General features: G+C 45.0%; 1 protein-coding gene across 6 annotated transcripts in view; it reads right to left on the bottom strand.

The window, feature by feature from the left end:
- Positions 1 to 23,847, bottom strand: part of PARD3 (par-3 family cell polarity regulator) — a 705,675-nt gene that overhangs the window by 507,657 nt on the left and 174,171 nt on the right. The gene's annotated exons all lie outside the window — the stretch shown is intronic.

Here is a 23,847-nt window from a genome sequence, read left to right as displayed (position 1 = left end):
GAATCACTTGAATCTGGGAGAAAGAGGTTGCAGTGAGCCGAGATCCACCACTGCACTCCAGCCTGGGCCACAGAGCAAGACTCCGTCTCAAAAAAAAAAAAAAAAAAAAAAAAAAAATGTCAGCACGCGTGCAGCTGTCCTTGATCTGCTGGTCCCAGGCACCAGCTGCCTGGTCTCTAGGAGCCACATGTGATTGTGTGCACACGGCTCCTATTCCACATGGTTTTTTGTTGATGTTTCCCATCATCTGCCAAGGAGACTCTAGAATCCTTCAGTGAAGAACTGTGTTTCATGACTGCATGCGTCTCCCACAAGTTAAACGGCCCTTTCTGCTGGGAAGGTAGCAGTTGGAATAGAAGCGGCAGCTTTGACCTATCAAGCGTGATGTTTTGACCCTCATCCCACAGCTGTGAGGAAAGAACTTATTGAAAGAAAACTAGGTAAAAAAACCACAACAAAAAGGATCTGTTGTGACTAAGGGCAGTCTTTTCAGACGAATCGATTTCTGCTCAAAGCCACAGAATCGGAATAAACAGTCCCTGTTCATGTACCCAGAGCAGAAACAGAGTGAGCCGTGTCCCTTCAGGGTCGGGTGAGGCCTCTGAGATGTCAAGATCCTTGGTGCACTCAGCGGCTGATGTAGCCAGCGAGACCCAATGTCAGGCACTGAGCCCAGAAGCCACCAGGAGGACAGGGCTTCATTCAACTGGCTCCTCTGGGCCTCCCTGCAGACAGGAGGATGATGGTGGAGAGGACAGGAGGCTGACACCGTGCCCTGCACAGGCCCCTCTGCAACGTGGATCCCCAAGAAACCCCACAGTGCCAGCTGCTCAGCCCGCTCTGATGTCAACCAGGTGAGGGCTGTCGGGGCTGCGTCCTCCAGGGCCCACATCCCACTGCAGCAAGACAAGGCCCCAGACAAGCTCTGAGAAAGCCTCCCATGCAACCCAGGTCACACTGCTGGAGAACCGGCTTTTCAGGGCTCAGGCCAGGGGTATGGGTCACCAGACCTTAACAAGCACATGTCAACAGCTCTGAGCCCTGGGCTGCAAAGACATACAAGAGCTAAGAAAGGTGACCTCTCACGGAGCCCTCAGCCCTGGACAAGCTCAACCATTCAGCTTCCACAGGGACCTTCCTCCATATAACTGATTTGGGGGCATAAAAACCATGTTAACGGTCCCCAATGCTGTCAAGGATCTATAACAGAGAGTCAAAAACTGAGTGTGCCTGTAGATTCTGAGGCCACAGCCTATTCTTTCAGGTTCTGACTGCAGCAGGAAAAGCTTTAAAATGTGCTTTCTAAGAAAGTAAGACTTTACAGTTCTCACGGAGGCTCCTGGAACTCTTACGAGTACAGCCGGCAGCAATTACTTTGTGAAATCAGAAAGGAGCTTAAACAACACATTTACTGAGCACCAACTATGTACCTGGCAAATTTCTTGGTGTAAATCTGGGCTGCTGGTGAGACCCAACTCAGGGAAAGCCCATCTCCAGGTGCAGAAGCACAGCAGGTGCCTGCGCTGGCGGTGGGCTTGGGGACTCCACACACAGGTGGTTTTAGTCCATGCACTCAAGTTGACACAATGTAGCTAGAAAAGTACAAGCTCGGTCATTTCCTGTTAATGAGGCCTGAGTGGAGGGTTTTTGACTTTTGAAAACAAAGGAATTGAAGGGATTCAAAGTAAGATGAAAAGTCAACTTCAAGGCCAGGCGCGGTGGCTCAAGCCTGTAATTCCAGCACTTTGGGAGGCTGAGGCAGGGGGATCACCTGAGGTCCGGAGTTTGAGACCAGCCTGACTAACATGGAAAAACCCTGTCTCTACTAAAAATAAAAATTAGCCAGGCGTGATGGCACATGCCTGTAATCCCAGCTACTTGGGAGGCTGAGGCAGGAGAATAGCTTGAACCCGGGAAGCGGAGATTGTGGTGAGCCGAGATCACACCATTGCACTCCAGCCTGAGCAATAAGAGCGAAACTCCACCTCCAAACAAAAACCAGTCAACTTCACCAGAGCCCCATCTTAATGTGGGGACAGGTTCTTAAGTCTAACTCAAAAGAGATGCCAAGACCTTGCCTAATCAATATTCTATCTCAAAATATCTTCAGACCGCCCAGTAGTAAACAGATTGCTATTGTTTTGGTCTCCTCAAAGACGAAGTAGCTGGCTTGTGTTCAAGGGTCATAAAAGACCACTCCCTCTTCCCCAAAAAGAAAGGAGGACCTGTAAACACTGGAATTACATTCAACGCAGCAAGATGCTGACCCTGGACAGCCAGGAGTTGGGACCAAGAGAAGAGCAGACTCACACCTGCATTTAATGCTCATTCTCTCATGTGTTCGTGGAGTGGAATGGAAGGTACACTAGCAGCCCTTTTCAAGTCACTCACTGTCCCTGTGTATGTACACTTTCTCTCTCCCCCTCCTCTCTGTGTGTGAAGTGCCTTATCTGTTTCTCTTCTCTCTCTCTTTCTTTCTGACTCTCATCCCCTCTCTGTGTGGGAATACAGCTTGTTCTTTTTCACTTCTCTTTCTTTTTGGGGAGGGCAAGGGATGGAAAGGAAGACAAAGAGAACAAAAAATGTAATTGGACATTATTCTGTGATTAACTCATAACTCTATATTTTGGCATTATATAATCTCTGAAACCACTCACAGGGCATATATTATATCTGTTATGACTAAAATGTAAAATAAAGAAGAAAATGCTGACTGCTTTTGAGAGCCCTAACTCATATTTGGATGCAAACATCTGAAAATTAGCCAAGGAACTGACAAAACACACGAGAAGAACATGGTTATGACACTCAAATCTAACACAGTTGCGCATACTATAATTTCAGGGCAAGCTTTCAAAAAACACAACCTTCCTTCTAAACGCAGCCAAAGATATGAGTGATGGAATGTGCACATCCAAAGTGAAATGTCATAACCACCATGACCCACACCTAGGCCCATGCATAAGCCCAGGCGATCGTGTTCCAGACTTTCTAGGCTCAGAGGACGACACGTCATCTTCGCCTGGCTATATTTTTATAAGACTCCACTTTCAAAGCCAAATATTCTTTTGAATTATATTGACCTGAGATACCCACCTTTTCTTTTTTTTTTTTGGAGATGGGGTCTTACTCTATCACCGAGGTTAGAGTGCAGTGGCACAAACACAGCTCACTGCAGCCCTGCAGCCTTGACCTCCTTGGCTCAGGGGATCCTCCTGCCTTAGCCTCCCAAGTAGCTGGGACCACAGGCATGTGCCACCACAACCAGATAATTTTCAATTTTTGTTTTAAACAGAGATAGGATCTCACTTTGTTGCCCAGGCTTCAACTCCTGAGCTCAAGCAATTCTCCTGCCATCACCTCCCAAAGTGCTGGGATTACAGGCATGAGCCACCATGCCCAGCTGCCCATCTATTATGAACTGAATTGTGTTCCCCTCTCCAGACAAAAAAATACGTGAAGTCCTAAACCCCAGTATGTCAGAATGTGACCTTACTTGGAGATCGGATCTTTATTGGATTAATTAAGTTAAAATGAGGTCATTAGGGTGAGCCCTAATCCAAGATGACTAACATCCTTATAAAAAGGGGAAGTGTGAACACAGAGGCAGACAGACGCAAAGGGAAGATGCTGTGCAGACACACAGGGAGAAGGCCAGGTGAAGGTGCAGGGCTGGACTGATGCACCTGCAAGGCCAGGAACACCTGGGCTTCTGAAGCCAGGAAGAGGCACGGAGCAGGTTCTTCTCTAGAGCCTTTGGGGAGGGGGGTGTGACCCTGCCAATGCCTTGATGCCAGACTTCCAGCCTCCAGAACTGTGAGATAATGAGTTTCTGTGTGTTAAGCCATCCAGTTCTTGGTACCTTGTTACGACGTCCCTACAAAACTAACAGACCAGACATAAGCCCTCTGACTGAAATAGTTTAAAGTGTTATGTGGGAAGATTACTGATTCCAGGAAGAAATGATGGGCAGAGGTGGGTACACACAGGTTGCCTCATCAGCCTCATGAAGAGTCCAAAGTTACTGCAAGCCCTCTTGGTGGGCAGAGTCTGCTTTCTGCTCTAAAGCCCAGGCAGAAGAGGTGCCGAGTTTACATGCTGTGCCCTAATCTGCCCCACTCTCCTGGGATTTGCACAGCCATGATGAGGGAACCAATTCACAGTGAATGCAGGATGTTCACCCATGCTACGTGGGAATACTTTCCAAACTCTGGCAACTTCTCTCCCCAAATTCTTCCCTTTTCCTGTTGAGAGATACTGCACAGCAGCTTAGACAAGATTTTCATTTAATAACAATGGGATAGGACGATCCATCCACAAGAAATAAGCTCAAGCACATACTCTGCTGTGTCTTTACTACAGAGTATTCAAGTAGTCAAATGCCAGGGACCAGTGATTCTGTGTACATATTAAGTAAAACCTGATTGGGAAATCTGTAATAGGTCCATTCAGTCAACATTTATTGAATTCCTGCTACAATTTAGGTGAATGCTCAGCACACTCTTCCTGTAAAGGGCCACAGAGTATGGATTTTAGGCTTTGCAGGCAACATATCCTCTGTCCCAAGAATCGCCAATGCTCAATGCTGTCCCAGTGAGAAGCAGCTGCAGTCAGTACAGAAACAAGTGGGTGTGGCTGTACTCCAATAACAGAGCTGCACTTGGCCTTAGCCGTTGGGGAGATAAGGCAGCCCTGCCCTGGAGTGAGTGGCTTCATCACGCCTGAGAGACAGAGGCCAGAAAGCAAAGAGCTTTGACAGCCACACTGCGCAGCACTGATGGGCCTGACCAGGACGGACAGAGAGGCAGATACACCTGTGTTTGGAGCAAATATAATTTTAGAGAGTGAGGCAGTGAAAAACTGGAAAACAACCAAAAATTTAAAAATGAAAAAAGAAAGTGGAGAGAAAAATGACGAACAAGAAACAAACAAAAATTCCACGCATTACAGATAGGAGTGGTTCACGAGACACCAGCCAGTGTTGCAGGTGACATGAAAACTCCCTACATCCTTCGAATATGATTTTTTAAAATCCCTGTGAAAAGCCAAATGGCCTATAAATGGGTAAAAGAACAGGTCTTTAAGCCCTCCCCCAAAATGGGGAAAGAGGGGTGTTAAATTCTTCCTTCACCACGATCTCTACCAGCCATCTAATATTGCAGAGTTATGAGGTGAGAATAATGTACCCAATTGGTGCGGTAATGAAAAGTCCCTGGGCAGAAACACAGGCTCCATCCGCCCATATACTGTGGACATCTATTTTAACAAGGCTGTGTGTGATTTACTGCCCCGGACTCTCATATTAAACATTTTCAATATCTTTTAGCAGTTCGATAAAACCTGTTAAAATTAAATTCCAACCACAACTCACTCATCTACACCTTAGGAGGCAAAGGTTATACTAATGTGATCTCTCTTTATAGCCCTTGACAAGAAACAAAAGGAAGTCTTTCCGTCTGCATGTACAAAAGTAGTGATCCAAAGGCACAAAGGGGGGTATTTCCTCAATTTACACATGTGTATGTGCACATGCACACACACACACACACACACACACACACACGTTAAGGTCAATGAATCCAGATTTGGGAATAGGTTTTGCTGCTCAGAGTGTGGCTAACTGAAAACTCAAGAAAGATCACTTCCAATCTGCTAGACGAAAACCTACAAAGACGGCCTCAGTTGCACGTTTCTTATGTATGTACACAGATTGATCGAAATTAATATTGCATTGCATTATTTGAGACCCATTAAAAAGAGACCACCCAGTGGCTAAAATGTTTGAGATAAAACACTTCATCTGGTTGTCATAACCCTTTGTTTAGTGACTTATTTAAAACAATAAACACTAAAATATTCAAGACCCGCAGCTTTTATTAGGAGATTTTAAGACTGTTTTTGGGATAATCTGTCATTTTCTGTAGGTCAGTGGTCCACAGTGTTAATTTATTCAATAAGCAAATATTACAGATAGAATATGCATGGATATTAAATTTATTTCATATATGTAGATATTTATCTAAGTATCTAATGTATAACAAAACAAAATACACAAAGAATACATGCAGCTGTCCCCAACTGTGGTCAGTGAAACATGGCCTGTATTACTCATGAAAACGTGCAGCCCCTACACAGGCTGCCTAAACTTACGGCCTATCAAACTAGAAGAGGGAGGGAGAGAGGAGATGGAAAAAGTGATCTGAAATCACCAACAGAGCAATGGTACTCCTGGAGTTTAGAAACGTAAAGCATTTCAACTCCTTGTGGGCCTGTACTTACTCGGCATGGAGCTGGACCTTTGATCACCAAAACTGGAAAAACAGATTCCCTTCTGCATCCATGACCAGGCCTTGCCTGATTTCAAGGAGGTTTAAACGATGGTCAAAACACCCTGCCCAGATCTGGCAGAGACTCCTCCTGCAGGAATGCAGCTTTTCACATCCAGGTTCCCAACCTCCAAACACCCACGACCAACTATGGCCACAAGTCCCAACCAGAGCATCCTAGTCCACCCTTATCCTCCCTCTCTCTCTCCCTCTCTCTTTTTTTTGTTTTTTCCGGAGACAGGGTCTTGCTCTATTACACAGGCTGGAGTGCGGTGGCACAATCTCAGCTCACTACAACCTCCACCTCCTGGGCTCAAGTGATCCTCCCACCTCAACCTCCTGAGTAACTGGGGACTACATGCACAAGCCACCATGCCTGGCTAATTTTTGTATTTTTTGTGGAGACGGCGTTTCAGCATGTTGGTGTCTCGAACTCCTGAGCTCAAGCGATCCTCCCATCTTGGCCTCCCAAAGTGCTGGGATTACAGGCGTGAGCCACTGCACCTGGCCTCTTATCCTCCAAGGCTGTGTTAGGAAGAGCACACACACATAGTGATTTCTGTAAACAGATTTATTTATTTATTTATTTATTTATTGAGACAAAGGGTCTCCAGGCTGGACTGCAGTGGCGCAATCATAGTTCACTACAGCCTCAAACTCCTGGGCTCATGCAATACTGCCGCTTCAGCTTCCCAAGTGGCTGGGGCTACAGGTGCACACCACCACGCCTGGATAATTGTTTAATTTTTTTGTAGAGATGGGTCTTGCTATGTTGCCCAGGCTGCTCTCAAACTCCAGGCCCCAAGTGATCCGCCTACATCAGTCTCCCAAAGTGGTGGGATTACAGGCATGAGCTACTGCGCCCAGCCTAGATTTTTCTTTTCCAGCATCCCAAATCCACAAGTCATCATAATTAGCAGAAGTGATCACTGAGGCAAAATGCCCATGTGATTACCTTTCTGGGTGTACCCACTCAGCCTCTCCTCTCCTGCCCTTCAACCATCAACCCAACATTTTCCCCTTAAAATGTGGTACAAAAACACAATCACATACGGCCTGAAAAGATCCGTGATGTCAAGGCAAGTACATTGATTGAAGTAACCCGAGAGAGAAGGGATGGGTGTAGCGAAAACATTCTCAAGGCCAAGTCATCAGCCCCTTATCCTCAGGAGGGGGCAGTGATTAAGGGGTGGTATGAAAGCCTTGTTTTTCATTTCTATAAGTGCCGGTAAAGGACCTGACCCCACTTCCTTACCTACTGCCCGCCCAGGTAACTGATGCCTACAGCATCACAGGAATTGCCAAAATGCAGAAAACAAATCCTAAATTGCTCTAATTTCACAACACAAAGGCTGGTTTTTGGCTTGAAATAATCAGGCAAATATATAATGTTCTGTCACCCAGGCTGAAGCACAGTGGCACAATCTTGGCTTACTACAGCCTCAACCTCCTGCACTCAAGCAATCCTCCAACCTCCTGAGTAGCTGAAACTATATGCACATGCCATTATATCTGGTTAAATTTTTTATTTTCTGTAGAAAGGAGGTCTTACCATGTTGCCCAAGCTGGCCTCAAACTCCTCACCTCAAGTGATCCACCTGCCTTGGCCTCCCAAAGTACTGGGATTACAGGTGTGAGCCACCATGTCCAGCCGCTGAGGTCTTAATAGGTGGATATTTTGGATTTTTTAAGTGACAACGTTGTCCATTTTTAGGTCTCTCGTATTGATGCTTAATTAGAAATATTAGCCTGAGGCCAGGCAGAGTGGCTCACGCCTGTAATCCCAGCACTTTGGAAGGGGGAGGCTTTTGAGATCAGCCTGGCCAACATGGTGAAACCCCATCTCTACTAAAAATATAAAAATTAGCCAGGTGTGGTGGCAGGCACCTGTAATCCCAGCTACTTGAGAGGCTGAGGCACCAGAATTGCCTGGACCCAAGAGGTGGAGATTGCAGTCAGCCGAGATTGGGCCACTACACTCCAGCCTGAGCAACAAAGCAAGACCCTGTCTGAAAAAGAGGACCTCAGCAGTGGACTCCCTGCTGACTTTAGCGATTCCAATCCCTAGATCGCCCCCATCCCTAATCCTGAGAACCACTCCCAGAATCCAGCCCCATCCTCTGCGCTAAGGAGGCCACCACAACCTTCACACGCCATGAGCCAGGGGACAGTGGGGGATCACTTTTCTCCTAAGCGAATCAGGCCCATGTAGAACAAAGGAATTAACTTTGGTTTTAAGGGGCTGGCAAAAGACAGACCAGAGAAGAATAGTACCTCAGAAGAGGGTATGAACAGTTCGAAGTAGGTAAACACAGATAATACTGCCAATACCAGCTCCTCTGGCATCTGTACCAGGTAGATACAAATCAGAAATGCTGCTTTTGAGAGAAATTAGAAATGGGGTAGCTAAAAATGTATATTTGGAAAACAAGAATCTTATGCAGTCAAAAGCTTATTATACTGATTATACATAAATACAAAGCATTAGTAGCATACAGCTCTAGAGGATAAACCCACCAAGTCTTAACTTCATCAAAGAATCTGTAACACTCCAATAGATTCAAACAGAAGGAATCAATTATCATTCTGATTGTGATTTTTCTAATGCATGGTTGGAGTGTTTTTACTTCCCGTTGGCATAACAGAGCTCCAGTGGCCACAGGTGGCTCAGGGAGGAACCGAGGAGGCTGTGCAGAGGCTAAGAAGGGAGGCCAACCTGCAGGCCAAACAACGGAGCAGGGCTTTCATCCCCAAAGGCTCCCCTGACTTGGAGGCTCAGGATTTGAGATTTCTTAAATTTCTCTTGTATACTGACAAGTTATCATTGAGGTACAAAAGTGATGTTATTGTTTAATACAATGTGGAATGAATAAATCAAGTTAACTAACATTTCCATCCCCTCAAATATTCAACATTTTTTATGATGAGAACATATGAAATTTACTCTCGGCAGTATTAAAATGTACAGGACTCAATTATTAGCTATATTCACTACAGAGCTCCAAAAAAAAGAATAAGAAATAAATCAAACCTACGCCTCCTATGTAACCCAGGCTTTGTACCCTTTGGTTACGATCTCCCCAACCCCCCTCCCAACCGCTAACCTCCCAACCTCTAACCACCATTCCTCTTTGCTTCTGTGAGTTTAATGGTTTCAGATTCCGCGTGTCTGTGAAAACATGCAGTATTTGTCTTTCTGTGTTTGGCTTATTTCACCTAACACAATGTTCTCTAGTTCCATACACGTTGTCACAGATGACAGAAGTTCTTCCTATTTTATGACTGACTAGTACTGCACTGTGTATACATACCATTTATCCATCCGTCCAACGTAGGCTGGTGCCGTATCTTAGCTATGGTGAACGGTGCTGCAACAAACACGGGCGTGGAGACATCTCTTCGACATATTGATTTCAAATCTTTCAGGTAAACATCCAGAAGTAGGATTGCTGGACCATATGGTAAGTTCTATTTTTAGGTTTTTGAAGAACTTCCATGCTGTTTTCCATAATGTCTGTATTAATTTACATTCCCACCAACAGTGTATGAGGGTTCCTTTTTCTCCACATCCTCACAACACTGGTCATTTTGTGGGGTCTTTTGGATAATAGCTATTCTAACAAGAGGGAGGTGACATTTCGTTGTGGCTTCACTTCGCCTTTCTCTAGTTTTGAGAGTTTTAAGTAGAAGGCCATTACTGTCTATTTTAACCCCTATTCCATACTCAACTATGCTGACCTGTCTAGTTCCGGCCTGAGTCCTCTGACCTGTCCCTTTCTTATTCAAAAGGTAATCAGTAACAGACCCAGGAAGCTACACAATGGCAGGAGTAGATGACACTAGAAGATGAAGCCCCTTCCTAAAGGAAGCAGAACTGGAAGAGTACTATTTGGGGAGAACCCTGGGAATAGATCCAAGGCGGCTTGTTTGGAAACCCAGAAAAAATAGGGGAGTTGTGAGAAATTATCCCCTAATTACTAAGGAGCTGTTAACAGATGAAGTCAATCTACATTTGCTGATGCGGAAACATATCCAAGATATATTGGCAGAACAGTATGTATAGCAGGAAACCATTTGTGCGTGTGGGTGTGCTTAAAATGCTCATATATGTGCAGAAAATTTCTGGAAGGATGCGGGAAAAAAAAGATAATTGTGTTTTCCCTCCAGGGGAGGAAAGGCATGTGGTATTCAGGACATTTTTATTTATTTTCCAGTTTACACGCTTCTCCATTTTCTTTCCCATTAGCATGTACTACTGCTGTTATAACTAAGCAAGAAATACTCAGGCTTCAAAGAAACAGAAGAAACTGAAAGCAGGATAGGAACAAGGTTTTAAAGAATTGTTCCGTTCAATAAGAAGGAAAGAAACAAAAACAGGGCAAAAAATGCTCTTACATGCACAAAGAAACAACTGAAAACAAAAGTACCTTCAAATGAAACATGGAGACAGCTTTGGCTTTTTGCTGAAACCCTAAACTTGGTGCTTTCAAATGTATTACGGGCAGAATGAAAGCTGCAAAGTACCATTTCCAGAACTGGGAGCTGTTTCAGTTTGTTGGGTGACTTCTAGTTAAGACTGAAGTTGGAGCGCTGGGAACAAAAGGCATCAAAAAGCAAAGAGGAGGAATCTGAACATGAATGAGGTGAGGGGACAGCTATGATGGCATCACCACAGGCGAAGCAGGAGTCCAGGGCACAGTGGTGCTTAATGTCTACCGTCCACCTGAAGAATGGCAGCCTCCACTGGGTCCCCAAATAGTCACTGTGTTCCAGAGCACACCCAGATGGCATCACGATGGCTCCACTGAAAACACTGCTCAAAACCGGAGATTCACTTCTAACATGAGTTTATAGAAAAATACATATTTAAGACATTTTCAAAGGAGGAGGAGAACTGGAGAAATGTAGCGACGTGTTCAAGCTCCATGGACGAATTCAAGGCTTCTCCCCATGGGTGCTCTCAGCCCACCATATTGCCAGTCTTCTGATTCTATTTGCAGAGAAATGCTAAAGGCATAGGATTTCAAATAGTGGTAGCCAGAAAGTATTGGGCAGTAAGTCAGCTTGTGGCTACCTGTCTGAGCGAGACGTGCCAGGCATAAGGCTGAGGGCTTGGGCCCTAGAGCCAGAGAGTGTGCATTTGGGGCTCAGCTCCTTTTCCCCACATGGGAAAGTTTCTTAACTTTCCTGACTATCCTGAGGGACCTCAGGGGTAAGACAATGATGGCAGTGGTAAGGGGTCTCAATGTGACAGGGTTGCTACAGAACTAAGGGAGATAGTAAAGCACTCAGAACAGCACCCAGTACGACTCAAATTTATACGCCTATGACTCTGAACACATCAACCAAGTCTGCTAAATGGTCCATTCCTTGAGGTTGGTCAACTGGCATGCAGAAAACACTCAATGAGATATTTGTTTTAATTTTTCTTCTTTGCTATTCATTCATTCTTAAAGGATGATGTACGAAGAGAAAAGAACAAGTGAGCACCTACCGGTATGTCCCAGAACTAGCTGAACTTCTATAAATACAGTAGAACTTTCTCCTCACATTTGCTGTGTGCGTTGATATTACCCAGATTATTAGACAAAGTCTGGGAAGGTTCTGGAACTACTCAAGGCTGTAAAGCTGACAGTGTGTGGGCAGACTGGGTCTTCAACCCCAGGTCAAAGAGAACAGAGCCTGGACACCTCCCAACCCATATTCCCTCCACAGAATTTTTTTTATGCAAGGATAACTTTTCTTAAGTAACTTTTCTTCTATTAAAAAAAAAAAGAGAAGAAGAAGAAAGAAGAAAAAAAAAGAAGGAAGAAGAAAAGAAAGAAAAAAGGAAAGAAGGAAGGAAGGAAGGAAGGAGGAAGAAAGGAAGGAAGGAAGGAAGGAAGGAAGGAAGGAAGGAAGGAAGGAAGGAAGAAGAAGGAAGAAGAAGAAGCCAAAACTCTTCAACGGTTTTTCATCCCTTGCCTGAAGGATAGACTTACGCGTTTGCATGTGCCCAGGGCCCTCATCAGTTTAAACCAAACCAGGGCCAGCACTCCCTGTATACCTGCAGACAAACCCTCCCCTGCAATCCAGGGAGACCCACCCTGTTTCCACCCTCTTCTTCCCAAATCTCTACTTTCCCTCTGTCATCCAAACCCACACTGCTGCCTCCTCCATCTGCGCTCGCAGCTAACACCCCTTTGCTCCGCTGGCCCTTCTGAGGCCAGACACACTCTGGCGTTAATTCACTGAGGGCCCCCTGCCCAATCCCTCCACCCCACCACAAAGGCCACTGGTGAGAGGCTTTGGAGGCACAGGACACATGAACGCAGACAGTTACTGCACAGGTGCTTCTGCGGGGGCAGAGGCATAGAAAACGAAAATCACACTGCACCTAAGTCACCTCACGAAGAGTCAAACTAACCATGATGCTTACGATGGTGTGCTAGTTCCCGTCAAGCCTAATGTTGTCACCCAATTAGAATAAATTGATTTCCTTCATAATGGGCTCTGTCTCCGCGTTAATTTGACTGCATGCGCTCTAGGGGAGGATTCGTGCCTGGAGAAAAGGTGGGGCAGGGCGAGAAGGCCCACAGGAAAGACCCGACGCCGTGACGGGCAGCAGGAGGGTGCACGGCTGCACACGACAGCAATGCATGGCTTATAAAAAATAAGTAAGCACGAAACAGGAAAACCAAGAAGGGCAAAGGAATTGTGCAGTTGCTCCTATAGCATCAAAACCTTTCAGGCAAATGCCTGCCGAGCCTTATCCATTCACAGCTCTGTTAGGGAGCAAGAAAGTTGAGAATAAGGCATGAACTTAAAAGAAAGGAACTTAAAATCGAGATGACTGCCCGAGACATGTTGCACAACTGATATAAAAACAAATCTGAAAGTACAATTATACCCTATTGCAAGGATTTAAATAGTTAAGTGGTCCAGTTTAGTGCCCGCTTTATTTCCAGAAATCAATAAGTAAAATAAACCTGTTAGCCAGGACTCCATCAGGTGCTATGAGCCCAGTTTTGTGCAAGATGGATAAAATAATCCATATGCCTTTATTTGCAAGTATTTTCCATTCTTTTCAAAAACAACGACAAAGCCAGCATGCAAGCTTTTTCCCAACTAACTCCTTTTATTTCCACGCCTCATAACTATTCAAGGGATAAAAGAAAAAAGGCTCCTTATCAAAGGCCTGCCACATATTTTGAATGTTGTACAATGAGAAACGTCCATTAACGTGAGAGCTCGCCCCCATCCACAAGTGTTAGTTTTAATTACAAGTGATCCTGTGTATCAGGCCCTGCCGGAGAGACCAGTCGCAGAGGCTCCGAGAATTTCCCGGATCGTGCATTTGAATTCACTACAATGCTTTGTCACTGGGGGTTTCAGCGTTCAGTAATAATGTGCTTTGTTCTCAAAAATGCCCCCCACACCTGCCAACTGAAAAGAAAGCCAAGGAGACCCTTGCAGGCTGCTGTGCAATCACGCTGCCCCCCAGTGGGCACTGCCGGTACAGCAGCCCTAAAGAAGGGCAGAGCAAATGGGGAATCAGCACCTCTGCATCAGGCAGGCAGTTTGGAAAGCGCCTGACACCAGTGAATTGAAGGAGCAAGAGAAACAAAAACAGAAGTGAACCTAAGAGAAAAACCAAGTGATCTCTTCTAAACTTCCATGCACATCAAATAATCAAGTTTGCAGGCGTGAGGTATATTCAAAAGCCAGGTATACAAGCATGTCTACACAGTACTTAAAACTTTTACATAGGAAAAGCTGAGGCAAAAACAACTCTGTATCTGCAAGTGTACACATAAACAAGACACACGGATTGTGCACCCGCCATTCTTATAGTGGAGAAAACTGACAATTCAGTCCACAGAATATAATGGCTGTGCCAGTCTGGTAGACAAAAGAATAACCAAAAGATAATTTGGACATTGTGGAGAGTGGACTAAAGGAGGCTGTGTGATTCTCCACTTCAAATGCAATCATTTCCCAGGATTCACAGCAAGGAAAGAAATACTTGAGATTTCAGAAAAATTAAAAATTCACAGTAAGTCATGAAGCCACCAATAGGAAACTTCCATGCTTTCTTCTTGGTTACACATCAAAAATTAAACATTTTCCCCTAAATTCGTAAGTACTGAGATTTCCTTTATATAACTCAAATTCGAGGAGAGGCAAAGTAGGGATCCAGCCACGTGTCAGTAACAGTCCCCAATTAGCTAAACCATGCTAAGTAGCTAACTGTAAAATGTTCAGTACATCTAGGTAGCAGGAAACAGCAATATCTTCTGTGACACCTTACAAATGCTATTATGACACCTATAATAACTTTCATGACAACATTCTAAAATAAAATGTAACTATTTCCACATCACACTCAGACCCAGTTCCTCTGGGAAGTGCAGGCGCAGGCTCACTCAGCTGCCAGCAAGGATGCTCACTCACAAACTGGCAGTGCCCTCTGCTGGACAGTCCATGAATCACACCCAAACAAGAAAAGTATTGCTTTCCATTTCTGGGTATTTTGAAATAAAAATACCACAAAACAGCTAAACTATTTATCCTTAATATAGTCCTTCAACCTGTTTGGCAAAACCATGTAAAAATCTTATGCTTTCAGCAGGCTTGCTCTGATGTGTAAATCAGTTCTAAATTGAGTTCAATCCTCAACAAACATTCTTTGTCTTTGTTACTATATACATATGATTTATAGTTCTCTCTCTGGGGAAATAAAATTAAGTTCTTTCACAATTCTTAGAAGAGAAATATGAAATACGGCTCTATGAAGTTATTTCAAAGATGACTTCTAACTAGGCCTAGGATCCTCATGCCATATGTCTAAATTATTAGCATAATGTCTAAAATTTCCTGTTGTCAAATTCATTCTAATATATGAAAGAAGATACGAGTAGGCATGAAGATGTATAAAGATGATACCAAATTACACCTGGGTGCAGTAGCTCACACCTGTGATCCCAGCACTTTGGGAGGCCTAGGCAGATGGATCACCTGAGGTCAGGAGTTCAAGACCAGCCTGACCAACATGGTGAAACCCTGTCTCTACTAAAAATACAAAAATTACCCGGGCACGGTGGCACGCAACTGTAATCCCAGCTACTCGGGAGGCTGAGGTAGGAGAATCCCTTGAACGCAGGAGGCAAAGGTTGTGCTGTGAGCCAAGATCGTACCACTGCACTCCAGCCTGGGCAAAAGAGCAAGACTCTGTCTCAAAAAATAAAAATAAAAGTAAAAATAAATAAATAAATACATAAGAAAACACAAGGAAAAAAAACCACGTTTTTAAACAAACAGGAATGAAGCATTTGATGCCCTGGGGCACATCCCCGTTAGCGTGGTGGAGGATGAGAATCAGATCTCAGCTTTACCACACACTAATGGTCTTGAGGCTCACACCTTATTAAATTACAAAACACGGAAAACAGACTGGGCACTGTACCTCACACCTCTAATGCCACCACTTTGTGAGGCCAAAGCAAGAGGACTGCTAGAGGCCAGGAGTTCAAGACCAGCCTGGGCAACAGAGCAATACCCCATTTCTACAAAACATTTAAAGAATAAAAAATTAGCTGGTGGTACATGCCTGTACCTGTAGTCCCAGATACTTGGGAGGCTGAGGTGGGAGGACTGCTTGAGGCCAGGAGATCAAAGCTGCAGTGAGCTATAATTGCAACACTGCACTCCAGCCTCGGTAACAGAGTAAGACCCTGATACACACACACACACACACACACACACACACACACACACACACACACAGTAAAAGAGCAGCTACCTCGCAGAGTGTTATGAGAATCCATTTATGTGAAGCACCTAGCACATGGGTTATATTCATTAAACACCACGTTACATACAAACATAGATAAAAGACAGACATTCCCTTAATTTCTCTCCATAAAACATCCCAAGATTCTATATTCAGAACAGAAGAAAATACCAATCCCTCTGACTAGCAGTCTCAGTCTTCCTCTTGTACAACTGAAGAACGAACAAGTGAGGCTACAGCAATGAGGGTGGAGTACACCATGACACAGTGAGGCCCACAGCAACTGCACAGCACACCTGCCCCATCCCTGGGCCCGGAGGCTGCAGGCGTGAATCCTACAAGAGCAAAGGGTCTGGGCACCCTGAAAGGTTCTTTAAAAGATTCTAATGCTCAGTGAAGCTGGAACTGAAAATCATATGCACCTTTTAAAAGGCATTTTTGGCTGGGCACGGTGGCTCACACCTGTAATACCAGCACTTTGGGAGGCCAAGGCAGGCAGATCACCTGAGGTCAGGAGTTTGAAACCAGCCTAACATGGTGAAACCCTGTCTCTACTAAAAATACAAAAATTAGCTGGGCGTGGTGGCATGCACCTACAGTCCCAGCTACTCAGGGGGCCTGTCTAACATGGTGAAACCCTGCCTCTACTGAAAATACAAAAATTAGCTGGGCATGGTGGCATGCGCCTATAGTCCCAGCTACTCAGGGGCCTGAAGCAGGAGTTCGCTTGAAACCGGGAGGTGGAGGCTGTGGTGAGCCAAGATCGCGCCACTCTACTCCAGCTTGGGCAACAGAGTGAGACTCCATCTCAAAAAAAAAAAAAAAAAAAAAAAAAAAAAAAAAAAAGGCACTTGTAGGGAACACAATTTGACAACACCTATCCAAATTTTAAATGCACGCTCCCTTTTACCCAGCAATGCCATTGCCAGCTATATATTCTGTGGGATGTATTCAAACAAATTCACTGCAGTATTGTGTTTAATGAGGGAAAAAAGGGACAGGGAGGGAGGGAATGTGATATATTAATAAACGTAATAATTTTCCTCAAAAAAGGGTGGAATGGGTTTAGCATGTGCTCATCAAGAAATAAATCCAAATTATAAACTAAATTTTCAAAGGAAAATTTCAGAAGAGTATACCTTAGTAGATTTGTTTAAACATTTATAATTTCCAGAACAATATACACACAAAAGTATTTGTGATTAACTCTGGGGAGTTAGGTGGGGGAGGAGATGAAAGGCACTTCCAGTTTCTTTCCTGCAGCCTTCTGTGATGTGACCTCCTTACCACGAACACACTTTATTTTATAATTAAAAGAACTCCAATAATGAACTCTTACTTGAATTAAACACAAATCCAAAGAGGCCAACAAGGAAATCGCAGAGGCCAAAAATGCAAGCCAATTAAAATTAACCACGTTCTCCCTCCCGGCACCTGCCTGTGCCCTGAGCTGCCGGGGAAGCCTCAAGGAGGCTGGAGGGGGCACTGGGGCTTGGCCTATCTTTGCTTCTTCAGCAGAAAGGCACAGTCCTACCTGGGCTAACGTCTGCAATGGCGGAACCTGAAAGTATTTGAGCCCTGCATTCTGGTCTTCGACTAAACAGTGGTCTTTACTGGCAAATTACATAATAGTAAAAGGCACTGCATGAAAAATCTCAGGGCCTGGAGGAAGCCTCGGGGTGCGAATAAGAAACAGGAAGGCCATTCTGCACATGGCCCCAACCCACCCAAGTCCTCATGGCCCAGCACTCCCTCACCGATGGCCTCCGCAGATGAGGCAACATAGTTCTCCACACGGTGGAGCACCGCGCACAGCTGGGTGAGCTGTGCCGCAGTTCATCAGCCCTGAGCCTGCCCCCATCCGTGAAATGGGCTGATAACCCACTGGCTGGGAGGCATGCGCCTCGTGGGAACAGCTCAGTAGGTGATGGTTGACAGACCATGGAACCCTGTCCTGCACGTGAAATAATACAGGCGCATGAGGTGTCCAGAAGGGAGGGTGGAGGAGGGTGCAAGGGTGGAAGTGGCAGAGGAGAAGGGACACGGGGCCTCCCCACCAGCTGTGCCTGACTAGAAACTCCCTGGCTGTGAACAAGACTAAATGGTAATGAACACCTAAGGTCCCAGGGCCGAGGGGTAGCACTGGGACACTGTGCCCTGAGCCCACCGGGGGCACATCAGCCCCTGCGGGCAGTACCCACTCACCTGGGGCCCCTCGCCCTGTCCACCCTGGGCTCACACCTGGGTACATGGGATCCCCACCGACCCAAGGCTCATGGCCCCCATGCACACAGTCCCTGCCTTCCTGAGCCTCCTGCCCTGCCTCGCACCCTGTCATCACTTGCTGCTTCTGTACTCTCCACCTCCCTCTCTCTACTCAATCCTTCCAACTACCACGTCAAAGGGCCCAGCTGTCATGAATCTTTCTAAAAACATTCTTTTGCTTTCTACGCCCTCTCAAATGATAGCCCGCCCTTGACCCTCCTCTCCCTGATCCACCCAGCCCAGTCTGGCCCTGCCTGTCACGGCCCAACTCCTCGCCTTCCACTCACTCTGCACGCCCACACCCTGGCTCTGCCCCACCAGCCTGCTCTCCCTGAGACCCTGAGTCACTTCGCCTGGCAGAGAACTTCCAGGTCCATTTCTCCTCCCCAGGCCTCTCCTGAGCCCCTAGTTTGATTACCTGCACAAACTGCAATCTGAATGCCACATGGCACCCCCACTCGGCATGCCCCAAATTTGCTAAGTGACTGCCCAAATGTCTTCCCTTCTCTGTGGTACCCGTGATAAACCCTGAGGACAGCTACCTAGACGGCCCCCTCCCCATGATCCCCAAGAGAGCCCTTCCAATCCACCTCCCTAAATAGCATCTCTCAAATCTGGCCACCTTGCCCTCTTTCCACTGCTGGTCAGAGCTACCCACACCTCCTGCCTAGACTACAGGGCCTCTTACCTGGCTCCATCATCTACAGTGCAGCCAGATGACCTTATTAACGCTCAAGCCTGATCACTCTCCAGCAGACCCCCGACTCTGTGGCTTCCCATTGCCCTGATAACTGACTGAGAAACCTTCACATGCCCAGAAGGGCCTTTGCTGAAATGCTCCCCCGTCAGAGAAAGCGGACTTGGCCAAAGACCCCACTCCACACATCCAGTGCTCTATCCTGCCCTGTGGACTCCGTCACACTGATCTCCACCTGAGGCGGCACCGTCAATCCCCCCACAACATAAAAATCACAAGCACAGAAGGCGGCTTGCTCGGGAACCTGGAATCGGCTGGGTCCTGCAGTCACTCGGTGTCTGCTGGCTGGAGCGACAGAAGGCCCCACGGCTCTCCCTACCTCACCTGGAGCCCCCTCGTCTTGTGTCTAACTCTCCCTTTACGTGCTCTGTGGTACAACTTCAGCTCCTAACTGTGCGTCCTCATTGCCTCAAGTTTACAGTGTGAGTGCCATCAGGGCAGGGCCTCTGTGTCCCCTGCCTCACGTCTCCAGCCATAGCACGTGAACAGAACCAGCTCAACGAACCTCTGTCCGGTGAAAGTCAGTCTACGTGCATTACAGTAGTGCCTCTATGGCCAAAATACATCAAAGCATCAAGTACTCACAGAAACATAAAACAAATAATAGAATAGGCATCAAGGCCTTCTGTAATTCTGTTAGTGCTTTGTTATGTATAAATATATTACCATAGGGAATTTCTTTAATTCAGAGGATTACACTTTAAAACAGCATCGCTTCTCATGTAAATCTAAAATAAAATTATAGGTCAGGTGTGGCGGCTCACAGCTATAATCTAAGCAGTTTGAGAGGCAGAACTGGGGAGGATCACCTGAGACCAGGAGTTAAAGGTTGGCCTGGGCAACATAGTGAGACTCTACCTCTACAAAAAATTAGAAAATTAACTGGGCATGGTGGTGTGCACGTGTAGTCCCAGCTACTTGGGAGGCTGAGGAGGATTACTTGAGCCCAGCAGGTGAAGGCTGCAGTGAGCTATGATTGCAGTACTGCACTCCACCCTGGGCAACAGAGCGAGACCCTGTCTCCAAGTAAACAAATAAAAATATTGAGAATTACAAAACACACAAGAGTGGAAGACTCCATGGAGGGATGTGTATGTGCCTTCGTGTGCACACGTGTATGTGTGTGTTTTTCAGATTTTTAATTTACTGTTTGCATAAATTTTTTAGGCTGCAAAATACTACAAAGCTGTCCACCGTGACTGGATACTGGACTCTGAAACCAATACAACACAGAAGAGACAAGAAACAAACTTCAAAACTATTTATCCCTGCCTGCCCTTTGGGGCTTGTAGAGTCACATCTGCCAGCAACACATCTTAGTGCCTAAGACTGCAGCCCAGGGGAGACATCTGCCCTGCAGCTGAAAACTGATAGAACATAGAGAGGGACCCAAAGGACACAAAGTCTTTACCCAGCTCAGTGGGACTTTTCCAAGCTTAATATTTTAAAACTGCTTCATACAAGCAGCAGCTAAATCCCAAGGGCCGGCCCCATGCTCCAACAGTTCTCTGAAATGCTATGACATTAAGTGCAGGCTTATTCTCTGGTGCCACAGCACGGCTGGTGCCGGCTGACATGGCCCAGGACAGCTGCAGGAGGGATTTGCGCTCAAGGTTTCAGGTACGTTAAACCCTTCAACCACTGCCAGTGCACAGGGAATCCCAAAATTCTTAACTGGTGGCTTATTTCAAGAACAAATCTATGGAATAAGGACAAAAGATGTACCTTGACAGTCTGACTCTCATTTCTCAGGGTCATCACTTAAGGGGTATAACAACTATGAAAAGCCTTTATGTTTGGGCACATCTTAGTGACTGATGGAGATTAGACCTTAATTTAGCACACACAGGTCTGCTAGGACAAGAGCATTCTCAGTGACAAAAACAGTGGAATTCAATTTCAATTTCTCATACAGTTTATGAGTTGTAAGGAATTTAATTCCTGAAGAACTAGTGGTAAAACCACATGTTTTATTTACTTATTTTAGAAATAGGGTCTTACTCTGTCGCCCCGGCTGGAGTGCAATGATGCGATCCTGGCCCACTTCAGCCTTGAACTCCTGAGCTCAAGCAATCCTTCCGCATCAGCCTCCTGAATAGCTGGGACTAACCACACCCAGCTAATTTTTTATATTTTGTAGTGATGGGGTCTCACTATGTTGCCCAGGCTGGTCTCAAACTCCTGGCCTCAAATGATCCTCTCGCCTTGGCCTTCCAAAGTGCTGGAATTACAGGCATGAGCCATCACACCCAGCCAAGACTATTTTTATTTTATTTTATTTTATTTTGCTTTATTTTATTTTATTTTATTTTTTGGAGACACAGTTTCACTCTGTCACCCAGACTGGAGTGCAGTGACATGATCTCGGCTCACTGTAACCTCTACCTCCCAGGTTCAAGAGATTCTCATGCCTCAGCCTCCCCAGTAGCTGGAATTACAGGCGCATGCCACCACGCCCAGCTAATTTTTGTATTATTAGTAGAGACGGGGTTTCATCGTGTTGACCAGGCTGGTCTCAAACTCCTGACGTCAAGTGATCCACCTGCCTCAGCCTCCCAAAGTGCTGGGATTACAGGTGTGAGCCACTGCGCCTGGCCAAGACTACATATTTTAAATGAGCAAAATAAAGCCTGTACATTATGCTAAATTTACTTGTGTCACTGGATTATTTACCTGATTTTCCAAAACAGGCATCTGTTACCATCTGACCAGCAGGACAGTATGGCTTAAAGAAAACAACATGAAATAAACCAAGATATGCAGAATCTAGAAGTCGCTCTGCAGCTGCGGCTGGGAGCAACTAAGTATCTCCGGAGGTGCCCGTTCTCGCTGGGATATTAAGAAACCAAGTGTTTTAAAAAGTAGACATGTGAAGGAACGGAACGGTTATCAGCTGATGAGCAGATTTTTAGAGCAAATTATTAAAATGTGTTACTATATCTGACATGTTCTAATCCTTCCTTTTTTTATTTTTAGGTACCATTTTACTACTAAAAGTAAAACGCCAAGCTAAAATCCAAAATGGAAAAGAAAATCTCTTTAACTGATTAGCTCTTGGCAGAATCACCAGCACAACACAGAACCAGGATAAGAGTATATGTTGTAGGAACTAGGCCGGAACCCCCAAAACATAGTGAGACGCAGGAACAGTCACAAAATAGCGTTCTTCACAAAACACGCAAGTTAGAAATAACTGAATATATGGTTATCATATGTAACTGCTCACAGTCAAAAAATAAATTGTTTTACCTAAATAAAAACCATCAATAACTCCTCATTTTTGTTTTTGGATTAGTACAGATGAATGACTACAATTAGCTAAGCATTTTTTTGTAATCGTAATTAAGTCCAGGTACATGAAAAACAAACTCAACTCCCTGATGAATAATTTAGAAAATAATATACTTTATTACTGAAATTTTGCCCTAAAGCTTTCTCTGCTGTCCAAATAATTTCCCAACTGCATTTCAAATTAAACTCCTCAGTTTTCACCTCTCTCCCCTAGGGTGTTTTTCTGCATTACAACATATTTTAATATGTTTAAATGATAGCAATGCTATAAAGTGTTATTTCTCACTGAAAACAGATTAATATCACTTCATACCTCAGAGAGTATAATAGTAATAAGGTAATAAAACAAAGCAGGATCATCACCACTAATAACCTGAGAGGGAAGTCCTGCCAAGACTTCATCTCTATCATGGAATATTCTGGTCATTACTTAGATGGGAGCGTTTCCCATATCACATCTCTAATTCAATAATTGCTTTTCGTGTACGTGAGACAGGGTCTCGCTGTCGCCCAGGCTGGAGTGCAATAGCACAGTCATAGCTCACTGCAGCCACCACTTCCCTGCCCCAAGTGATTCTCCTTAGTGATTCTACCTTAGCCTCCCAAGTAGCTGGGACCCACAGGTATATGCCACCACCCCCAGCTACGATTTTTTATTATCATTATTTTTTTGCAGGCTGACAGGGTCTCCCTATACTGCCCAGGCTTGCATGCACTTTTATATAATTACTGTCTTCCTCCCCAAATTTCCATATACCTCTGATGGTCTCATAACATGTTTGACATCAGAACCATACAACTCCCACTTGGGTATTTATTTTTTGGAAATGTGAACGTATTTGCTTTTATTTCAGCAAAGAGCTTTATCAACTACTCATTCATTCTGACTGCTATAGTATGCTTTAAAGAAGGCTTTTTATACCTGGAACTTCAGCATGTCTGTAGTTAACCAGAATCATGTTTTGAAGATCCATCTATTATTCATCCCTTCCTGTGAATAACCTCACAATGTTCATTATTTATTATAAACAACAAGTCATAAGCTGGAGTCTAAGCCCATGAGGGCAGGGGCTTTGTCTCCATTCACTACTGCATCCCAGCATCTGGAAGAGCACATCGCACACAGTAGTATGTACTCACTGAAGGGTGGAGTGGATGAGTTAAACAAGGAAGGTCACTTCGAAGTGTCTGTTTTGCACGGTTTTCACAAAGCCAGCAGTCCTACTGATAAGACTCCACAAATTTAAAGTTGTTCTGTATTCTCACACATAAACAGTACCAGGGCAGTAACAATGAAAACGTTAAGGACTTTTCAAGCCCACAGAAAATACAAAAAATCTGTCAGAGTTTTTATTCCAAAAAGTTCTTTTTTTTCTAGTTTTTCTCTTTTAGGCTTTGTTGGGCTTTTGACTGCACCTTTTCTTGATGCAGTCAAT

The sequence above is a fragment of the Nomascus leucogenys genome, chromosome 18 (genome assembly GCF_006542625.1).
Source record: "Nomascus leucogenys isolate Asia chromosome 18, Asia_NLE_v1, whole genome shotgun sequence".
NCBI lineage: Eukaryota > Metazoa > Chordata > Mammalia > Primates > Hylobatidae > Nomascus > Nomascus leucogenys.
This window is presented reverse-complemented; position numbering and strand designations above follow the sequence as displayed.